This window comes from Rhamphochromis longiceps, linkage group LG22 (assembly GCF_057381845.1).
Source record: "Rhamphochromis longiceps isolate RC_006_pf linkage group LG22, R_longiceps_female_GT1.1, whole genome shotgun sequence".
Taxonomy (NCBI): domain Eukaryota; kingdom Metazoa; phylum Chordata; class Actinopteri; order Cichliformes; family Cichlidae; genus Rhamphochromis; species Rhamphochromis longiceps.
The window spans coordinates 9,457,867-9,475,501 of record NC_140577.1 but is presented as its reverse complement, the minus strand read 5'-3'; the positions used below and the strand labels follow the sequence as shown (position 1 = coordinate 9,475,501).

Genomic DNA, 17,635 nt, shown 5'->3' with positions numbered 1-17,635 from the left:
ACCACTTCCTTGTACTCTTCTCTGTGTTTAGAGACACTGAGGACTCTTCTTGGTAATGACAACAGCTTTTCGGTGAAGGCTGGGACAGTAATATTATCAAGCTGTTCCCTCAGATTAAAAATCAAATATTTTTCCTTGCAGTTATGTGCTTTGGAAAGATTCTTGAGAATGGCCTTGTCTAGATTTTTCAGCCGTTTTGGGGACAGATCCAAATGTTTCTTCTCAACATCAGGCCAGATTTTCTCAATCAGGCGATCGCTGATGCAGTCGGGAGTGAGGCGCTCTGTGAAGAGCTTGTATTTAGAGGAGACTTTTTCTATGGCCTGAAAAACCACCGACTGGATCAGTCTGTTGACGCGCAACTTATCCTCCATTTTCAGTGTTTTCTCCAGTGTTGGTGTTTCAGCCTTTGTCTCCAGTATTTGTTTGGTCTCATCTGCACTGTGATACACCTGGAGGGTTTCTGATGAGGGCGACTCTGGGGTTGCCGTCTCTACTGTCTCAGTCTTTGCCTCCGCTAATTCTTGGGTCTGCTCGTCCAGAATTTTCTGAATTTCTTTTGTGTCCTTCACCACTTTCTGCTCTTCCAGGACTTTACTTTCTTCCTCCAGCACTTTCTTCTCCTGCTCCAGATTCTCTCTGTGTTTTTTCTCATTCCACAGAGTGTCTGCCAGAGAGGCCTGGTGTTGCTGAAGCTGTGCGAGCTCAGCAGACAGACTTTCCTTCTCCTGTTTCAGGATCAGGATTTTGCTGTCACTCTGCCCAAGCTGCTCTTTCACACAGTTCATTTCAAGGTCAAAGGCGATGGTCTGTTCCTCCTTTTCTTCTCCAGCTTGGATCTTAAATTGTTCCAGCTTGGTACCCATCAGGGAAATTTGGGCCATCAGCTGTTTGATTTGCTGTCTGGCTGTCTTTGAATCCTCTTTTAAACGTTTATTTTCGGACAGAGCTTTTAGGAAGGCTTTCCTAACCCGAACAAGGTCGTCCACTATACTCTTTGGCAGCGTGCACACAACTTTGGGATTCTCGTGTGTCTGAAGCTGTGCAGGTTTGGGAGACAGACTGTCCTTCTCCTGTTTCAGGGTCAGGATTTCGCTGTCCCTCTGCTGAAGCTGCTGTTTCAGACGGTTCATGTCAAGGTCAAAGTTGTTGGTCTGACCTGAACAAGTCTGATCCCCTTTTTCTTTGGTGGCGCTGCTCATTTCCACTTTGCGTGACACTGATTCATCAGTGAGTTCTCCAGCTTGGATCTCATACTGGTCCAGCTCGGCACGCATCAGGGAAATTTGGGCCATCAGCTGTTTGATTTGCTGTCTGGCTGTCTTTGTATCCTCTTTTAAAATGTTATTTTCAGAGAGAGTGTTTTGGAAGGCTTTCCTCACCTGAATAAGGCTGTCCAGTGTACTCTTTGGCAAAGTGCACACAAATTGTGGTTTTGCTTTGTGGTTGCTCATTTTTGACATTTGAAACAACGCTACGGTGTTACAATGAAACAGATATTCAGATATGACTGAGGGCAGCAGAACAAAAGTTCATCCAGTGAATCGCTCGTGACTGTAAGAAACGTGCTTGTCCTGTGTGGGTCTCACCTGCTATTTATAGAGTTGGGTTGACTGTGATGTCACAAGCCTGATTCTCTTGCCTTTCATCTTTGAAACAGGCCCCGCCCACAACAACGTTCCCTATTGGCTGATTGAAATGGGTAACGCCCACAAAGAACAGAGCTTCTGACGTCATGGCTCGATTAATTTGCATTTTGGTCACTTCATTGACGGCCGTATTTTTGTGTTTTTTTGTATTTTATTTCATTTCCTTTCTTCCTCATATTGTGCCGGCACATCTTTTTTTAAAAATCGTTTATTCTGTTACTTTGCCACGTTACCTCTCATGTTGTCAGTGTTCAGTACAAGTCCACATGGTTGCTGTTTGACAAAAGTAAAGGTCAAAGGACATTTTTGGTTATTGACAATAAAAACTGCACGTTAAGAACCCCAGTATTTGTGTCCTGTGTGGCTAACCATTTTCCAGGCTACACTCATCTTAATGTGGAGATGAATTTGAATATGCACTTCCTGCTGAGCATTAAATCATTTCACTGTGTGTCAAACCATTTCAACATATCAGTCATTAAATTAAAGGGGAAATGAGGAATGAGCTGTTTTGTATTATTACTATTGTTTTTGTTGTGATATATTTGCATATTTATTTTTTGTATATCTGTCTATAAACTCAGCATCAACTTAACATAAATAATATATTTATTTTTGGGCTCTATTTGTGTTTCCTGTGTTTTATTCAAACATTCGGCCTCCGTAGGCGAAGCAATTCTGATTAGCTTATTATTTATCATGCTACAGTCAGGCGCCCTGGTCCTTCACCGTGTTACACCTATTCTACATCAGTGAATTGCATGCAAAGGGAAGATGTGTCCAGGAGAGAAGCCAGCATCACTGAGTCAGATCAAAAAATTATCACAATCAAATGATCCCCCCTGTTCCTTAACCTTATGTCCTGTTTCTACATGGACTGATCTGTTGCTCAGTGTCCTTTTAAATCCTGTTTATCAGTTTTAATTCAGATGTGTCAGTCTGAGGGGGAACACAATCTAAACAAATCTAAATAAAACCAGGTTGAAGGCTTTCTATTCAAAATTAAAATAATTAATTGTCTGTAAATAATATTGTTATGAAGGCTAGATGCATTTCCAGGAGTGGGGATTTATTTTTCTTCTTATCCAAAGTCTTTAATCTTGAAAACTGCATGACACACTGGCAGGCAGAAAAGACCATTTGGTGAAAATATCAATTCTGGGGATCTGGAACACGGAGAGTAGAATATCTAAACAAATGTAACCAGCTAACCTCAAACACCGGTTATACTTTGAGTATCTCCCGTGTTTTTCACACATACAGAAAGACATTACTGTGACATCCACTTCAAATTGAACTACAGGGTGATGCTACGATACATGATATTGAGACAAACAATTCTAATCTGATATGACATTCTTAGCAAATTTACAGCAAATAGAACAAAGCACAAATTCAAAGTTTTTTTTATTTTTATTTTTTATTTTATTTTGTGGTTTGGTGCTGTTTCTGAACTCAAAATGTCCTGTTGTAATTGGACATTTTGAGCTAAGAAACAGCACCAAGCCCCAACAACACTTCCCTCATGGTGCTTTATATTGTAAGGTCAAGACCCTACAATAATGCACAAAAAGTCCAACCCCCTAGAGCAAGCACTTTGGCGACAGTGGGAAGGAAAAACTCTCTTTGAAAAGAGAGAAACCTCCGGCAGACCCAGGCTCTGGGATGGGGTGGCCATCTGCCTCGGCCAGTTGGTGATGAGGGAAGGAAGTTGGGAGAAGAAGAGGGGTTCTTTTTAACCACCTGGTCTTAAAATTAAATTTAGATGCCCAATTTCAATGAATATTTTAAGCCACTTTAAGAGTTTTGCCACATAGTGGCATGCACGTGTCAGTTCAATTTTAGCGTGCACACGAGAAAGCCCTAAAGATGATGTTTTGGCTCCTCAGTTTGGCGTGTTTTTTGAAGCTTTTGATGATTGCTTCGTCAACCACTGGGTTGCTTGACTTCAATAAGAGTGCTGGAGAATCCCACCTGTCATGGAGTTCGTTGTACACCGTCAGGGCGAGTTGTTCAATGTTCTCCAAGGTCATTTTGTAGTTTTTGGACAGAATTTTGTTCCAGATCTTATGGGAAAGCTTCTGTATAATAAAATCTGATGTTCCTGGACGCCATGTTGTCGTCTCATTTTCTTGGCTCATAGCGTGCATTACCAGATCTTTAGTGACGTTTTTCACCACTTCCTTGTACTCTTCTCTGTGTTTAGAGACACTGAGGACTCTTCTTGGTAATGACAACAGCTTTTCGGTGAAGGCTGGGACAGTAATATTATCAAGCTGTTCCCTCAGATTAAAAATCAAATATTTTTCCTTGCAGTTATGTGCTTTGGAAAGATTCTTGAGAATGGCCTTGTCTAGATTTTTCAGCCGTTTTGGGGACAGATCCAAATGTTTCTTCTCAACATCAGGCCAGATTTTCTCAATCAGGCGATCGCTGATGCAGTCGGGAGTGAGGCGCTCTGTGAAGAGCTTGTATTTAGAGGAGACTTTTTCTATGGCCTGAGAAACCACCGACTGGATCAGTCTGTTGACGCGCAACTTATCCTCCATTTTCAGTGTTTTCTCCAGTGTTGATGTTTCAGCCTTTGTCTCCAGTATTTGGTTGGTCTCATCTGCACTGTGATACACCTGGAGGGTTTCTGATGAGGGCGACTCTGGGGTTGCCGTCTCTACTGTCTCAGTCTTTGCCTCCACTAATTCTTGGGTCTGCTCGTCCAGAATTTTCTGAATTTCTTTTGTGTCCTTCACCACTTTCTGCTCTTCCAGGACTTTACTTTCTTCCTCCAGCACTTTCTTCTCCTGCTCCAGATTCTCTCTGTGTTTTTTCTCATTCCACAGAGTGTCTGCCAGAGAGGCCTGGTGTTTCTGAAGCTGTGCGAGCTCAGCAGACAGACTTTCCTTCTCCTGTTTCAGGATCAGGATTTTGCTGTCACTCTGCCCAAGCTGCTCTTTCACACAGTTCATTTCAAGGTCAAAGGCGATGGTCTGTTCCTCCTTTTCTTCTCCAGCTTGGATCTTAAATTGTTCCAGCTTGGTACCCATCAGGGAAATTTGGGCCATCAGCTGTTTGATTTGCTGTCTGGCTGTCTTTGAATCCTCTTTTAAACGTTTATTTTCGGACAGAGCTTTTAGGAAGGCTTTCCTAACCCGAACAAGGTCGTCCACTATACTCTTTGGCAGCGTGCACACAACTTTGGGATTCTTGTGTGTCTGAAGCTGTGCAGGTTTGGGAGACAGACTGTCCTTCTCCTGTTTCAGGGTCAGGATTTCGCTGTCCCTCTGCTGAAGCTGCTGTTTCAGACGGTTCATGTCAAGGTCAAAGTTGTTGGTCTGACCTGAACAAGTCTGATCCCCTTTTTCTTTGGTGGCGCTGCTCATTTCCACTTTGCGTGACACTGATTCATCAGTGAGTTCTCCAGCTTGGATCTCATACTGGTCCAGCTCGGCACGCATCAGGGAAATTTGGGCCATCAGCTGTTTGATTTGCTGTCTGGCTGTCTTTGTATCCTCTTTTAAAATGTTATTTTCAGAGAGAGTGTTTTGGAAGGCTTTCCTCACCTGAATAAGGCTGTCCAGTGTACTCTTTGGCAAAGTGCACACAAATTGTGGTTTTGCTTTTTGGTTGCTCATTTTTGACATTTGAAACAACGCTACGGTGTTACAATGAAACAGATATTCAGATATGACTGAGGGCAGCAGAACAAAAGTTCATCCAGTGAATCGCTCGTGACTGTAAGAAACGTGCTTGTCCTGTGTGGGTCTCACCTGCTATTTATAGAGTTGGGTTGACTGTGATGTCACAAGCCTGATTCTCTTGCCTTTCATCTTTGAAACAGGCCCCGCCCACAACAACGTTCCCCATTGTCTGATTGAAAATAGGTAACGCCCACAAAGAACAGAGCTTCTGACGTCATGGCTCGATTAATTTGCATTTTGGTCACTTCATTGAAAAAAGAAAAAACAGTCTGATAAATTTTACTGAGGTACTGAAAACTTATTGTTCCCTTTTGAGAGCATCTTCTTTAGGTGTTTATACCTTAGCACGTTACAAGTTTCAGTTAATTTAATAACAGACATCCAGTTCACTTTATTTGTTCCCTTCTTCCCCTATGGCAGACTTACATTTCAGTTCCTTAAAAATACTATCCCTTAATGTACGAGGTATTCGTGACAGTACCAAAAGAAAGTCCATTTTCATTTTCTGTAGACGGAAAAATGCTGGTTATTGACTGATAATGACTGATATTTGCATCCTCTGTGCTGTGTGGTGCTGGAAGATGAGCAAACATCTTCCTGATTTTGTGATACAGCCCATGCACGCTTTAATCACAGCTGCCTGTGTTATTGCAGTTTACGTCCTCGGTCTAATACTTAAAGTTATTTATTATAAAGTCTTCCATCCAAATCCTGACAAAGATGAGCTGAAAAGGACCAGCGCAGAGCAGCAACCTAAAGATGAGATGGGATTTCGTATGTTTGCAGTAGCAGAAAACATGCCAGTTAACCTTCAGTTAACCAAATATCCATATAAGGTTCAAAACAGGGTCTTAAAATGTTGTTTCTTTATTTCCATGTATGTTAAGACAACAATGTTATTGAGTAATTTTATGTTATTTCTTGTGCTATTTCTTTTGTTATCTGCATGTTATCTGCATGTTATGTGCACTTGAACCTGTTAATTTTATTGGTTTGTGTAGTTACATATTGTGGTCACGGGGGGAGCAGTGCTTAAGGCTTTACCTGCAGTTTCCCCAAAAAAACTTACCAAGAAATGCATCTTGGGACTTCCTGTTTACTTTTATTTGTGGATGTGGATCGGATTGTTGTGAAGAAGTTAAATTGTTGGTAAGGAATTGTTAAATATGCACATAACTCGTTGAAAGATATTGGTATAATTGTAGTGCAGTGGTAAAACATCAGTATTTTAACAAGATGATGTGTTTCTGAAATGGATGATGCAAAGGACCTGTATGTGTATGAGCGGCTATTTTCTGCATGCAAGGGATAAGTTGTGAGCTGTGTGCTGCAGTATTCCAAGTGAGCTGAGATTGCTGTGGAATATCAGTGTTTATAGAAAATGTATGTAACACTTCCACTTTTTTTTTTTTTTAAAGGAGCCTTGTGTGATTTAGCTCTTTGTATTTTGTTCTGCACAGACAGAGGCCACTGCCGTATTTTTGTGTTTTTTTGTATTTTATTTCATTTCCTTTCTTCCTCATATTGTGCCGGCACATCTTTTTTTAAAAATCGTTTATTCTGTTACTTTGCCACGTTACCTCTCATGTTGTCAGTGTTCAGTACAAGTCCACATGGCTGCTGTTTGACAAAAGTAAAGGTCAAAGGACATTTTTGGTTATTGACAATAAAAACTGCACGTTAAGAACCCCAGTGTTTGTGTCCTGTGTGGCTAACCATTTTCCAGGCTACACTCATCTTAATGTGGAGATGAATTTGAATATGCACTTTCTGCTGTGCATTAAATCATTTCACTGTGTGTCAAACCATTTCAACATATCAGTCATTAAATTAAAGGGGAAATGAGGAATGAGCTGTTTTGTATTATTACTATTGTTTTTGTTGTGATATATGCATATTTATTTTTTGTATATCTGTCTATAAACTCAGCATCAACTTAACATAAATAATATATTTATTTTTGGGCTCTATTTGTGTTTCCTGTGTTTTATTCAAACATTCGGCCTCCGTAGGCGAAGCAATTCTGATTAGCTTATTATTTATCATGCTACAGTCAGGCGCCCTGGTCCTTCACCGTGTTACACCTATTCTACATCAGTGAATTGCATGCAAAGGGAAGATGTGTCCAGGAGAGAAGCCAGCATCACTGAGTCAGATCAAAAAATGACCACAATCAAATGATCCCCCCTGTTCCTTAACCTTATGTCCTGTTTCTACACGGACTGATCTGCTGCTCAGTGTCCTTTTAAATCCTGTTTATCAGTTTTAATTCAGATGTGTCAGTCTGAGGGGGAACACAATCTAAACAAATCTAAATAAAACCAGGTTGAAGGCTTTCTATTGATTTTTGTTTATATTTTTCCAGAACTTAAAAGGCCGTCACACTGTTTCTCATCTCGTCTCACTGCCCTCGCTCCTTTCGCCTCCGTGCTGCCCTGCTTCATCTTCGCCCACTTCATCTGCACTTGGCTGGTTTTATTCTTCTTCGTTAGCGATTCAAGACGAACTTCATGGAAAGGCCTTGTGGAGAATGGTTTTATCGAGCCGCTTGTCATTGCTGTGATTCCTTACGTTATATACTGATTTGGTGAGTAAATGTTTACTGTTATTCAAACTGCTTTTGTGCCTTCTCTCAGTTTAGCACCAGATTTATGATCTTGCTAGCTAGCTAGTGTTAGCCTAACGTTGCTGCTGCCTCTCGGCTCCTGTTACTTCAAATTAACCCCACAGTTTTAAAAAGTGAAACTTTATTTTGATTAATTGAAATAGAAAAGTGAGCAGCTATTATATAAGAGCCCAGAAGAAACCTTTTCGAAAGGTGCAGCCGTTAAGGTTGGGGGCTTGTTTTTAGTCCATATAAAACTTTCTAACATATGAACCGTTTATTCTTAACCCCTGTATTTATTTGAATGCTTTGAGGCAGCTTTTGAACATCTGTGGCATCTATTAATGTCAAATCTAGCCTTTAGCCATAAGCAAACTGCTTTTACATTTAACAAACATATCTGTGTAATTACATTTTAAACAATAAGAAGAAGAAGAACAACAACAGTATTTGTTTTGTTAAAACATGTGTTTAGACACATTTTTTGTTGTGAAAGTCCAAAGCCATAAACCAGATTCGTGGCTTGCTAAATGGTTAAAGTCTATGTTGGCTTTATAGCTTCTTCTATATTCTAAATAATGAAGCTAAATCCCACAGTTGAATCATCAGAACATGTTGGGGTTGCCTGTGTCACATATAAACACTGCCATATGTTTTATCTGGTAATTGTGCTTATTAGAGACTTTATATATTGAAAGTTAGCTTTTAACAAGCGTGCAATGATTACATTTAAGTTAGGTGGTCTTTTCTTTAAACACATCTCTTTAGGCCTAAACTAACAGTGTTAATGCCACAAATTCAGACACAGTAATAGAGGATTTTAGTACTATATGTGCTAGTCTAATTTGGTTGTATGAGGTCTACTACATTGACCTTCTGTGTTGTAAGTTATAACTGCTGCACAGCCATTAAGGATCAAATCAGTTTCTAAATAATTTTCTGTTTTTTCTCCCTCTGCTTGCTTCTTATGGTCTTTGAGGCTCGGGACCAGCACTCCCCAGGTTACATCAAACCCTTACAAGTCTGTAAGAAGAAGCAGTTGGACAGAAAGTCTTTAACTGAGTGGTAACTATTTTGGTTTTCCAATATATTAATAATTGTCAGTGACATTTATATTAATCAGGCTGAGCTTTAATTATACTTTAGATCAACCTGTTTTACTTATTGTTTCATTTGTGCTTTGGTTTGGGGAAGTTGTTTCTTTATTGATCTTTTCCTGTCTTCTGTTATTAGACTTGAGACCTGATTGCTCTATGCTGTTGCTGATGACTCCAGTTAATCCTGAGAGACATGTTGTGTAAGTGAATACAAAGACAGTTTAGTCTGCACAAACTTAGTTTGTGGGATATGATCAGTCCACACTGTCCACACAGTATATAGTTTGCAAGTTTTTGAACAGTGAAATTTGTTTTGTGCCCAAATCATTCTGCAGATCATCAGAATGAAGGTTATTGGCTGTGTTTGCTTAGCCATTTTTAAAAAATATGCTTTCATGACATGAATATGTTTCGGTTGGTGGTCAGGGCTGTCCAGACTGACAAGTGGGACATTACTGGGCTTAAGCCCGGGCTGTTGTTTCAGAAGCCCGGGGTTTTTTGGAGTGTAATTTGTCTCATAGTTAGATGCCTGACTGACAACTGTATAAAACAAAAACTATACAATATTCGAAGCACATAGCGCACAGTCGTAAATTCCCCCTAATTTTGGTATGATCCGAGCTTGGGCACTAGGCGACTGAGCACTTACGCATGTGAGCGAGGGGGGAGAAGCTGCTGCCTGCAAGTTTGCTGCAGACAGAGGAGAGCTTAAGTTTGACCAGGTATGTCTCTACCAGCTTTGCACATCTAGAGACTGAAGTGCTTGCCCATTCTTCTTTGCAAAACAGCTCCAGCTCAGTCAGATTGGATGGACAGCGTTTGTGAACAGCAGTTTTCAGATCTTGCCACAGATTCTCGATTGGATTTAGATCTGGACTTTGACTGGGCTATTCTAACACATGGATGTTTTGTTTTAAACCATTCCATTGTTGCCCTGGCTTTATGTTTAGGGTCGTTGTCCTGCTGGAAGGTGAACCTCTGCCCCAGTCTCAGGTCTTTTGCAGACTCTAAGAGGTTTTCTTCCAAGATTGCCCTGTATTTGGCTCCATCCATCTTCCCATCAACTCTGACCAGCTTCCCTGTCCCTGCTGAAGAGAAGCACCCCCAGAGCATGATGCTGCCACCCCCATATTTGACAGTGGGGATGGTGTGTTCAGAGTGATGTGCAGTGTTAGTTTTCCGCCACACACAGTGTTTTGCATTTTGGCCAAAAAGTTCCCTTTTGGTCTCATCTGACCAGAGCACCTTCTTCCACATGTTTGCTGTGTCCCCCACATGGCTTGTGGCAAACTGCAAACAGGACTTCTTATGGTTTTCTGTTGTGTGTGTGTGTGTGTGTGTGTGTGTGTGTGTGTGTGTGTGTGTGTGTGTGTGTGTGTGTGTGTGTGTTCCAAAATGATTAACCAGGATCAAACCATGAAAGAGTGGTTTGGGGAGCAGGAGGCATCATTTTCACACTTGGATCATCAAGTCCATATTTTGACCCCTTTGAGAATCTTTGGGATGTGCTTCATCAGTGCAAGATCTTGGTGAGAAATTAACCTGACTGTGGATAGACTGAAGTGAAGCAAAGGCATGGTGCCATCAAAGCTGGAGAAGATCCAAATTTCACTTTTCCCTTGTCCCCCCACAGTTTAAACACAAGGTGGCAGTGTTGCACTGATAGAAAACAAACCAACAGCAGAAGCGCCCCAGCTTAGATTCTACTTTACTCAAGTATTTCTATTTACTTAACTGTATTCTGCAATAAATGTTGTACTTTTGTACCTCCCTTGGTTTTATTTGGTAACATTCGTCTTTTTGATTCAAATTAAACCTTAAGATGTGTTAAAGGACTGATTTTAAAGCTCCATAGAGGGCTTCAGCTTTGCTGCAGAGCCTGCAACAAACTGTGCAGCTGGTTTGTTTTTAAGAACAGATGCTAAAAGACAGTAAAGAGACATGTCCTTCCTCCAGTGAACTCCTCCGTTAACCAGTCTCTGTAAAGTGTTTTAGACTCTGCTGGAGGATTTTAAATTGCTGACATAAATTACTGTCCACGACCTCAATGCAGTGAATTAATGCACCGCATGTTTAATCTACAGTCTGTCAAGCTCCAAAAGACCATTTTATTCTATGACAAGGCTTAATCTGTTTCAGCCACAGGGGTCATTAGCTTATTCCTGGATGCTCGCACAATGACTTTTACTGCAAACGGGCTGAAAGCGAAATTACAAATGAGCCATGATGTTGTCAGAAGGAGCTGAGCACACGTGAAGGGTGAAGCAGTGAATGAAGATGTGTCCTCACGCAGTGTTGTTCCTGCACGCTTTTTCTGCACTTCACTGATCCTCTTTGTGCAGTCATGACTGTGCATTTAAAGCACCAAGAGCACAGTGATGGAAAGTAACTAAAAAGATTTCATTAAGTAGTGAATTTCCTCATTTTTTTTCCTGCATTTGAGTGTAATTTCATTTGTTTGATTACTAATATTTACATGGAAGGTAACTGCTAGTTCTTACTGCACTGCATTAATCAGACATCCATGCGCTTAACAGCTTATCCACTTCAGGGTTGAGGGGACAATAGGAGCAGAGTACTCCTAGGACAGTCTATGGACAGTTGGCAGTCTATCACTGGGCCAAAATAAACGGATAATTTTATAATTATTAAAGATCGAGGAAGGATATAAAATAGTGAAGAATGTAAACATCTTGTAAGGTATATCCTTCCCTTTCATTTTAACACATGTTTAAAAACACTTAAGGGGAACATTTAATGATGAGCATATATATTTATTCAGTTTTATTTCTATAGTGCCAAAAATCATTTCAAGTGCTTTAAATTGTATGCTAAAGACCCCATATGACTGGAAAGAAACCCAGCGATCAGATCAAATCATAATCAAATCAAAATTTATTTATTTATATAGCACATTTAAAAACAATAGTTTTGATCAAAAATGCTTCACAAGTTAGGAAATAAATAAAATGAGGCAAGTGATGTGCCCCTTTGAGCAAGCACTTGGCAACAGTGGGAAGAAAAATTTCCCTTTTAACAGGAAGTAACCTCCAGTTCTGGGAGAGGGCAGCTATTTGAACTTGCTGGGGATTTATATCTTTGTCTTTCTCCTTTATTGACGGGGAAAGACGAGAAAATACCAGAAGAGGGAAATGTCGAGATTGGGCAGAAAATGAAGCAAAACTGCAGTTCCTCTGGTGGCCAGCAGGGGCCGACTCCAAAGGCAAGTCAGTCCCTATTGACTCACATGTTAAAATGTCCAAGTTAGAGCAGCAGAAATAAACTCAAGCTCACTGCTCATTTTCCCCTTCATATCTACTGTATGTGTTGGTTTCCTTTGTAACTCTTAGAATTATGGGTGTGTCAATGTAGTGTTCAAGTTCGCTTTATTTGTCATTCTAGTCATCTTAAAAGACAAAGAGATGAAATTATGTGTCTCACAGCCCAGGTAAGTGCAAAATTGAAAACCACCACCAAACAAGACAGAACAATCCATTAAAGAAACAGTTAAAGGTCATAAAGTGTAACCAGTACCTGATTTAAACAGTAATAAAATCGAGACATAAAATAATAAAATTAAAAAATAGACATAAAATTCTATAGATTTTTTTTGGGGTCTTTTGGAGCATTTTTAATGGAATTATCTGAGAAATATTTTGCTTGCTGTGCTGTTAATTCTGCCAACAGCTTCTCCTCAAAGCCTCTCTTTATGAAGCAGAGGTCTTTATTAGCAGGTGTCTGCTGCAGCCGTACAGTTCATGGATGCAGCATGCTAACCAAGCCAGTATAAAGGACGGCCATGGCTACTGTTATGCCACCCATTGGTTAATGAGCTCAGCCACGAGTTTTCACCATGACTGTCCTGGTGTTTTTAACTCACACATGATGGAATGGAAAGCCAGTAAAAGCCCTGAGAGTTACTGGACAATTCAAGGTTTGTTGAAATGTTAAAAAATAAGATTTTTAAAACTGATTCTAAAGCTAACAGGACGCCAGAGTCTCTATTTGTATCTTACAGTCAAAGCCATTGGACTAGAGTATTGTTAATCTTACTGTCCCCAACACCATTAAATAAAAGCACCAGTGGGAATGTAACTGAGTACATTTACTCAAGTACTTTACTCACTTTCAATGGACTTGTACTTTAAGTACTTCCATGCACTGTATATTTTTCTGTACACTGTACTACTTATTTTAAAACTTTGCTTTCCTTTTAGTTTGATTGAGCTACAGGGCAACTAAAATTATAACCAGCTGCAACATTAAAGAGATACAGACATCAATAATTATAACCCAATAATATTATGGACATGATTCACTCATGTGAAATGATACATGAGGTACTTTAGCTACTTTTTAAAAAATGTATTATTTATTTGAATATGCAACCTGTGAACTGTAATGCTACTTAAATATGATCATAACTTTTACATAGGTGCTAAATACTTTATTTTACTTTGCAAATTAACTAATCGTCATAAGATCGGGTTTAGATTCTTATGCAGCTCCACTTTTCAAGAATAAATCTGCATTAGGAACACCAATTAAAAAAATAATTTAAAAAATACTGGAAATTGCAGGAAGCCAGCGAAGACCTTTTAAAATCTGAGGGCTCTCTTCCTGGAATGAGTTAAATTATGTGCAGCTACATTTTGGTGATTTAAAGATAATTTATTAATAAAGGTCAAATATGGAGATTCAAAGAGAAATGATTGTGACTGGGAAGCCCCACTTTGATCGTACGTGGGCTGGACCACTTAAACTCCAACTTCTGTCAGAGTGAAGAAGTCTAACCACACATTTAATCAATGAGAGATCTTAATATAAGACAAAAGAGTGCAATTTCAACTGTCTCAGGTTTTCTAAGTCAGCGGTCTCCAACCTTTTTTGCGCCACGGACCGGTTTATGCCCGACAATATTTTCACGGACCGGCCTTTAAGGTGTCGCGGATAAATACAACAAAATAAAACTAGTACCGGTACCGAAAAAAAGAAGATTTATTCATAACACACGTGAAGAGACCCAGGAAAACCGAGTTAATGATAAAAACGATAACAAAATAACGCTGAAAACCAATAAAAACCCCGAAAACCATACATTTCACACCTGAGCCCCAACTCTCGCGGCCCGGTACCGGTCCGAGGCCCGGGGGTTGGGGACCGCTGTTCTAAGTGATAAAGAAATGCCTCTGTAGTAAATTAAAGTAATCTGTCAGTATGACTTTTGGGGCTTAAATTCTGAGACGTTTGTGTATAAAATGAAAGAAATCTATCATTTAATTACTTTGGTGCATCGTTAATGGGAAAAGTAGGAAAAGCCCCCGAGCCTTATGCCCTTTAGCCTTAACCCATGCCTGGCGACAGGTTTCTGTAACGTTTCTTTAAACTACCATAACTCTTGAACAGTTTGTGCAATGTAAAAAAATTCCAACGGATCCTGAAAACAGGGATATTAGAGGCATTATGGTAATCCCAAGCACCGCGTCACAGCAGCCCCGGGAAGATGAATGTGGAGAGAGAGCATTTTATCAGACATTTTGGTATTTTTTTGTCATTTTTTAAATATTCTTTTGTTCTTTCTCTGTTTTTAGCGTTTCATGCCATGTTTTTGTTTTTTTAATTCCATATATGAAATGTCACCATTAGCAAACATACACTACCCAGCCCTCTTCCAACCCCTGAAAAAGCAGGGCTTTGAGGGATTGTAGAGCAGAGTGGGTTTATGATCCACTCAGGAAAAATAAAGGTGAGCACAAGTGTCAGCAGTCCAGCGCAGGCCTTCGCCTACAGCTTTGGCAGGAACTGTTTTTTGGAGCTCTACCAGGGGGATTGTTTATCAGTCTATTATTCATGTAAGTTCTGAGGGTCTTATTCCGTAAAAACGGTAACATTTTAATTTTGTTTATTTATGTTCTTAATCACTGATTACACTCTTATAGTATACAGCAAAACATATAGAGCAAAACAACTTCCAGATGTTGAAAGAAGTAATTGTCCTGAAAAAAGAGACCAAATCTCATGCTCTCAGCTGATTTTTTTTAATGACAGTTTTACAGCTAAAACAAAATCATTCCAGGCGGCCTGCTGAAGATGATCGGGGTTAGCAGTTTGCTGGTGTCACAGAGTGAAGGAGCTGAGGGCTGCCCCCTGCTGGTCACTGGTGGCCAGGAAACTGTTTACATCTTCAGTTGCTAATGAAACAGCTTCAGCTTTCCACCCAAATATGGTCACTTCTGGTTTCAAGAAGCCGACACATCTGCAGCTGAGATGCACTCCAGAAATACAGCACTGAGGTCAGTGTGGCTAAAGACTGAATATTTTTTCTACCTGTAGGAAACTTCAGAATGCTTCATCCACTGCCGCAAAGATCATGATAAACCTAATAAAGAGGAAATAATCTGGATTATTTAGAGTAAAGTAGCTGAATGACACACTGGGTTATGCATGAGTCACATGCCGAGAATCTGCGCTGGATGCAGGTAAAGTTAAGAAACTGCTCTCACACTAAACCGACTTTGAGGAAAACCTTCGCCCTTAGCTGTGTTGGTAACGCTGATGCCACATCTACCTCAGATCTGGCTGATGACGTCTCTGCCTGCAGCTGGGGCACAAAGGGGCCCTGCTGAGCGAAGAAGCTGTAATTTCAGAGCCTGCAAATACTTCACAGGAAATGATTGTGGTAAGCCAAGGAAATGACACCAACTCTGCAACTCTCCTCTGTAACTTATAACGCGAGAGCCGGGCTTTGCTCTCTGCTCCTGTCGTTGGCTGCAGGTACTGCACGCCCCCTCTCTGATGACCTTTCACCCCGTTTGCTCGCCCACGGTTTGATCGCTCTTCTCCTGCACATTTCCATCTCGGCGGCCCAAACACCTGTTTGCTGTTTCTCAGCTCGGCCAGACGATATCTCATTCGGGATCGTGGAGACGTCTGCCCCGGGGAGCTGATGGAAGTGCAGCTTCTGCTCGCTCGTCTCTGCAGCACCTTACGTTGTTTTGCAACTGCAGTGAACCAGAGACAGTCATTTATAAGATGTCTGGCTCGCTGCCTCTGGTCACAGAAGCCGCCGCCGCTGCTGCTGCTGCGTCCAGGACTGTGTGTTCTGGCCTGAGTGGATGAATTAGAGCTGCCAAGACCAAAATAACTCATTGATTCACTGAGCTCTCCCTGGGTCTGAAGCATTAACATCACCCAGAAGCTATTTCTCTCACTTGTTTGGAGCCGCAAGTCGTCCAGAGGTACCATTATCCAAGCCCGGCGAAGGCAAAACGACTAAACAAAGAAAGCTGTGGAAGCTAAAAGAGTTCTTACATTTTTAATTTCACGTAATAGACTTTTTTTTTTAAATATATGAAAATGTAATTATTTTTTTTTTTAAATATAACAAACACCAATCTGCCAAGAGATTAAAAGCACAGGTGAAGTGCATAATTCATCTTGTGTTACAATTCAAAGGTATGCTACGGAAGAGGATAAGGGCCACTGGAAAAAAAAATCTGAGAAAAAAAGTCAGAATTCTGACTTTAATCTTAGGATTCTGACTTTTTTCTCAGAATTCTGACTTTTTTCACCGAATTCAGGAAAAAAAAAAAAAAAGACGTTCCCACTTTTTTTTTTTCCCAGTGGCCCTAATCCTCTTCCGTAGTATGCAGGGAAAATCGGGTGGATGTTAATGTTAAACTTAACACTTGCCAGCTGTCTTTGAAGCACCTCTGGGCACTTATTTTGGCAGTTTTATTTTCAAGCATTTTCCTAAATTAACTTGAATTTTAATGGTGACCAGGACATAAAGACAACACCTATAAAATCACCAAATTTCTAAAAAAAAGTCTGTTAAAAAGTTGCCGATTTCACCTTACCTCTAAATGCCACCTCCAAATATGACTAAATAACAATGGACTTTATATCAAAGATAGATGTAGCCACCACCTCTTTATTTTTGTAACCAGATGAATCGCCCCCTGCTGGCCACTACAAATACCGGAAGGCATGAGACGCAAAATCTGCTCGGGGAACAGTTTCGGCAGCAGGACAAAGAGCTCAAGTTTCTGACTTGGCTTTCACTTGTTTATTGATTTCACTTTATAAAAATAAAATTGATAAATCAACAGACATAAAGTGTCTTTTCTTATGCAGGTAAACAATAGTTTATAGTTAACTTTTGTGGTATTACTAAAGTAGTAAAGGCAACAAGTATAAATACTTAGGTTAGATTGTGGTCTTTGTGCGTTCCTGTGAGTTTTACTTCCTCGCTTTGTTGGCTCTCTTTGGTAATCGTCTGTCCCACCTGTGCCTTCTTCCACACCTGTTCCCTCTCTGCTCTCCTGCGTCCACTTGGGATATATTTACTCCTGAGCTTTCCCTTGTTTCCAGTCAAATAATCTTGTTACTCTTGCCTGTAGGCTTCCGTCCATTCCTTGGTTTTCTTCAGTTTTGATTTGTTAGCGTCTCTGTTTTCCTTTTGTTTCTATTTTAGACTTTTGTCTCAGTGTGTGGATTCAGACCTGAATTATAATTGCCTAATTTTGTGTTTTACTTTGCATTTGAACCTTAGTATGTCAGATATTTTTAGATGTTATAAAGCTCAGG

At 40.3% G+C, this 17,635-nt stretch overlaps 1 long non-coding RNA gene across 1 annotated transcript; it reads left to right on the top strand.

Moving 5' to 3' along the window:
- The first annotated feature begins 7,834 nt into the window (after positions 1-7,834).
- LOC146643384 (uncharacterized) lies at positions 7,835-10,384 on the top strand. The gene is made up of 3 exons (XR_014909442.1): positions 7,835-7,931; positions 8,929-9,014; positions 9,183-10,384. It is a non-coding gene; the product is annotated as an uncharacterized LOC146643384 (long non-coding RNA).
- The last annotated feature ends 7,251 nt before the right edge of the window (positions 10,385-17,635 follow it).